Here is a 4,903-nt window from a genome sequence, read left to right as displayed (position 1 = left end):
ATCAGTGACTTGGAGGTGGGTGTGGAAAGCACACTGTCCAAATTCACTGATGACACAAAGATGTGAGAAGAAGGGGGCACACTGGAGAGGAGGGACAGACTCCAACTAGATCTAAACAAGTTACAGAGGTGGGCGGATGGAAACAGAATGGAATTCAATGCAGACAAGTGCAAGGTGCTGCATCTAGGGAGAAGGAACTTGCAATATACCTACAGGCTGGGGAACACCCTTCTCAACAACACAGTGGCTGAAAGGGATCTTGGAGCCATTGTTGACTCCAGAATGGACCTGAGTTGCCAATGTGAGGAAGGCTAACCGCACCTTGTCATGCATCTACAGATGCATCACAAGCAGGTCCAGGGAGGTGACCATTCTACTCTATTTGGCAATGGTCAGACTGCAGTTGGAGTATTGTGTCCACTTCTGGGCGCCACACTTCAAGAGGGATGTGGCCAGCACTGAGAGGGTCCAGAAGAGGGCCACTCGCATGGTCAGGGGGCAGCAGGCCAGGCCCTACAAAGATAGACTAAAGGGCCTGAATCTATTTAGCCTCCACAAGAGAAGACCTGGTGGCTGTCTATAAACTTACCAGGGGGACCAGCGGAAAATAAGTGAGGCTCTGTTTCCCCGCTCACCACCTGGGATAACAAGGAATAATGGCCACAAATTGATTGAGAGCAGGTTCAGGCTTGATATCAGGAGGCATTACATAGATTCATAGAATCGGAGGGGACCCAATGGATTATCATGTCCGAACCCGTGCCTCTGGCAGGAAAGAGGACCGAGGTCAGACAGCCCCAGCCAGGTGATTGTCAAGCCTCCTTTTGAAGACCTCCAAGTTAGGTGACAAGACCTAACTTAGTGGAAGCCCATTCCAGACTCTAGCCACCCTTACTGTAAAAAAATGTCTTCCTAATGTCTAACCTAAATCTACTCTCCACTACTTTGCACCCACTATTCCTAGTTACTCCCTGGGGTGCTCTGGTAAACAGTGCATCCCCAATTCCCTGCTGTCCTCCCCAATACATTTATAGATGGCTACAAGGTCACCCCTCAGCTGTCTTTTGTACAGGCTGAAGAGATCCAGATCTCTCAACCTCTCCTCATAGGGTCTTTCACGGAGACCACTAATCATGTGAGTGGCCCTCCTCTGAACCCTCTCCAGATCCTCTGTGTCCCTCTTGAAGTACGGCGCCCAAAACTAGACATAGTACTCCAACTGTGGCCTAACCAATGCTGCATAGACAGGGAGCATCACCTTCCTCAGTCTGTTGGTCATGCATCTGCTAATCCACAACAAGGTATGTTTGGCTTTGTTGATGGCCTCATTACACTACCGGCTCATGTTCATCTTGGAGTCAACTATGACCCCAAGATCTCTCTCAGCCTCTGAGCTGCTGAGGAGGACATCCCCCAACCTGTAGGTGTGCTGGGGATTCCTCCTTGCTAGGTGGAGTACCTTGCATTTATCTTTGTTGAATTGCATCCTATTACATTCCGCCCATTGATCTAACCTGTCCAGGTCAGCCTGTAACTGCTCCCCGTCCTCTGGTGAATTCACTTTGCCTCATAATTTGGTATCATCTGTGAACTTGGAGAGGGTGCTCACCACACCCTCATCCAAATCGCTGATGAAGATATTAAATAACACCGGTCCAAGGACTGAACCCTGCAGAACCCCACTGCTCACCTCCTTCCAGGCCGAGAACGACTCATTAACCACCACTCCCTGGGTGCGGTCCCTAAGCCAGTTAGCTACCCACCTGACTATGTAGGTGTCTACTCCTTGTGGATTTGGCTCAGTGCTCTTCCCATGAGATGTCTGAGTAGCTGAAGTCTCCCATCTGAAGAAGGGCTTTTTATTGTCCCTGATAGCCAGTTTGAGTTCAGTTGCAGCTTGGCTTTCCTAGTTCGATCCCTGCAGGTGCATACCAGTGCAGAATACTCCTCCTTAGTGGTGTTTCCTGTCTCCCATCCTTTTTAAGCCTCTCTTTTTAGACATAGGAGATCCATGAGTTCCCTGTTGAACCAAGGGGGTTGCTGAGCCCTTTTACCACCTGTCCTATGGGTTGGGACAGACTTCCCTTGTGCTTCTAGGATTGCTTCCTTAAGGAGTGACCACTCATTATGAACTCTCCTCCCTGTCAAATCATGGCCTCTCAGGGTCTTGAGAACAAGCCTCCTGAGCTTATGAAATTTGGCTTTCCTAAGGTCGAGGACTACTGCATTGCTGGCTGACTTGCCAGCTTTGCAATGGATAGTGAAAGTGATCAAGTCATGATCACTGTTGCCCAGCTTCCCTTCAATTCTTAGGTCACTGATTAGATCATCTCCTTCAGCCAGTACCAGGTCAAACAGCGCCTTACCTCTTGTTGGCCCATAAACTTCTTGAGACAAATAGAGTTCATCCACGCATGTGAGGAAGCTTTGAGACCAACTGGATTTGGCTGAGTGCTCTTCCCATGAGATGTCCGGGTAGCTGAAGTCTCCCATAACAACCATGCACCGAGAGCGTGCAGCCTCAGCCAGTTCCCTGGTGAATTCATGGTCAAGTTCTTGTTCATGATTTGGAGGTCTGTAGTAGATTCCTACCATTGTATCCCCTTACAAAGCAGACCCTGGCTGGGGTCCTGTGTGGGCAGGGGGAGGATATTTAAACCCCCCTCCCTTCTCTCTGCCTCGGCATGCCAGCCACTGGAGTGATGAGTGGAGCAAAGCCAGGCAGTAGCTGCTACACCCCTGCCAAGCAGACCTGGGCTGGGTTCCCATGAAGGTGAGGGAGGAGTTTTAAACCCCTCTTCCCTCCCCTCTGCTTCAGCATGTCAGTTGGGCGGGGCCTGGCCACACTCTACCCCTTCGCTCCAGCAGGGAGCAGGTGAAAGCCTGGCAGGGGATGCTTCCCCTCTTTCCCCCTAGGAAGACCTTGGCTGGGTCCATGCAAGCCAAGGTGGGGGTTTAAACCCCCCTGCCAATTATACTCAGTGGGCCTGGCTGGACCCTCCCCCCACTCTGCTCGAGCAGGAAAGGGGGAAAAGTTTGGAGGGCTTCTCTCCCAGTTTTTCTCCAGCCTTCCAGATGCTGCTGAAGGGAAAGGAGGGCTTGGTCTAGTGCCCCCCAGCTTCTAGTCTGAGTCACTGCAGGCATATGACTGCATTTCCAGAATCAAACATGAATATCTGTTCACTTGCTTCTCAGTTCAATCTACGGACTTTAGAGTAACCTGAAAACATTGAATCAATTCAGCCTCAGGCTTTTTGACTGTCTGTACATAGCCACAAAGATTTTTACTGGTGTAACTTTGGTGGCATAACTGTATCACCCTAGTTATGTGGTAATTTTCCTGGTGTAGACAAGCCCTTCTGGAAGGTGGAGGAATAAATGTAGACTACTCAGCAATTCTATAGTTGTAGTAACCCTGCAGTTCTTGCTGGATCTTAAAACTAGTATCAAAAAGCCAAGATGATCTGGGGTCTTGTCTACAGAATGCTTGCATCATGTATTTCACATGTTGCAATAGCAGAATGAATGCACAGGTCTCAATTCTGCAAAACAATCCCACCAACCATAGAAAAATAGACCTGGAAGGAAGTTAAGGAGGTCATCTAGTCCAACTACCTTCTCACGGCAGGATTATCCCTGTATAAGTTATCCCAACGTAGCATTTGTGGCCAGATACAGACATTACACTTTCACTTTCAATAAGTGATTGAAAATTGGTCTATACCAGTAACAGACCAGAAGTTCAACGCACATAGACTGGTTTAAAAAATGGTGTAACCTGGTCTAAGATTTGTGCCCCTCCCCCTCCCAAGGGTAAATATGTGTTCTGTCCACTACCAATCTAAATTATATTACTTACAAAAAACTATGTAACTTAGATCAATTCAACCTCAGGCTTTTTGAATGTCTATATCTAGCCTGCATTACCTGCACTTAAAAAGCTTCCAATGATAGAAATTCCATAACCTCTCTAGGTAATCTGCACCAATGCTTAACCATCACAGTAGCGGAAAGGGATCTTGGAATCATAGTTGACTTCAAGATGAACATGAGTCGTCAATGTGACAAAGTGATCAACAAGGCTAACTGCACTTTATCATGCATTAGCAGATGCATGACGAATTGCTCCAGGGAGGTGATGCTTCCCTTCTATGCGGCACTAGTCAGGCCGCAGTTGGAGTACTGTATCCAGTTTTGGGCGCCGCACTTCAAGAGGGATGTGGAGAATCTTGAGAGGGTTCAGAGGAGGCTACTTGAATGGTCAGAGGCCTGCAGGCCAGGTCCTACAAGGACAGACTGAGGGACCTAGATCTCTTCAGCCTTCACAAGAGAAGGCTGAGAGATGATCTTGTGGTTGACTATAAATTCATCAGGGAGGGCAGCAGGGAATCGGAGATGACCTATTTACTAGGGCACCCCCTGGAATAACTAGGAACAATGGCCCCAAATTGACAGACAGCAGATTTATGTTGGACATTTGAAAGAACTTCTTCACAGTAAGGGTTGTCAGAATCTGGAATGGGTTTCCAAGGGAGGTGGTGCTGTCTCCTAGCTTGGAGGTCTTCAAGAGGAGACTGGACAAGCACCTAGCTGGGGTCATCTCTTTCTTGCCCAGGGCAGGGGGTTGGACTCGATGACCTACTGAGGTCCCTTCCGACCCTAACATCTATGAATCTATGAACCACCCTTATAGTTAAGCAGTCCTTCCTAAGATTCAATGTGAAAATCCCATTGCAATCTAAGCCTGTTACTTCTTGTCCTGTTCCCTGCAGACCCCTTTCTCTCTTTCAGGAAAGGGGTTGTTTCTCTTTCTTTATTTGAAGCACCCTTAGCAAAGCGCACCCTTCAGTCTTCCCTTCTCAAGATTAAGGAAAGCCAGTTTTTTCAACCTTTCCTTGTGTGG

At 48.3% G+C, this 4,903-nt stretch overlaps 1 protein-coding gene and 1 long non-coding RNA gene across 3 annotated transcripts in view; one reads left to right on the top strand and one right to left on the bottom strand.

Annotated features, from left to right (window-relative positions):
• LOC109289126 overlaps window positions 1-1,461 on the top strand; it is a 12,248-nt gene extending 10,787 nt beyond the window's left edge. The window contains exon 3 of the long non-coding RNA XR_002095302.1: window positions 1,451-1,461. This is a non-coding gene — a long non-coding RNA (uncharacterized LOC109289126). The remainder of the gene's footprint in view (window positions 1-1,450) is intronic.
• Window positions 1-4,903, bottom strand: part of PHF2 (PHD finger protein 2) — a 206,117-nt gene that overhangs the window by 142,209 nt on the left and 59,005 nt on the right. The window lies entirely within an intron of this gene.

Source organism: Gavialis gangeticus, unplaced genomic scaffold, assembly GCF_001723915.1.
Source record: "Gavialis gangeticus isolate Ggan-Ray unplaced genomic scaffold, GavGan_comp1, whole genome shotgun sequence".
NCBI lineage: Eukaryota > Metazoa > Chordata > Crocodylia > Gavialidae > Gavialis > Gavialis gangeticus.
The sequence above is the reverse complement of the archived record's forward strand: the minus strand, read 5'-3'. Positions and strand labels throughout refer to the sequence as shown.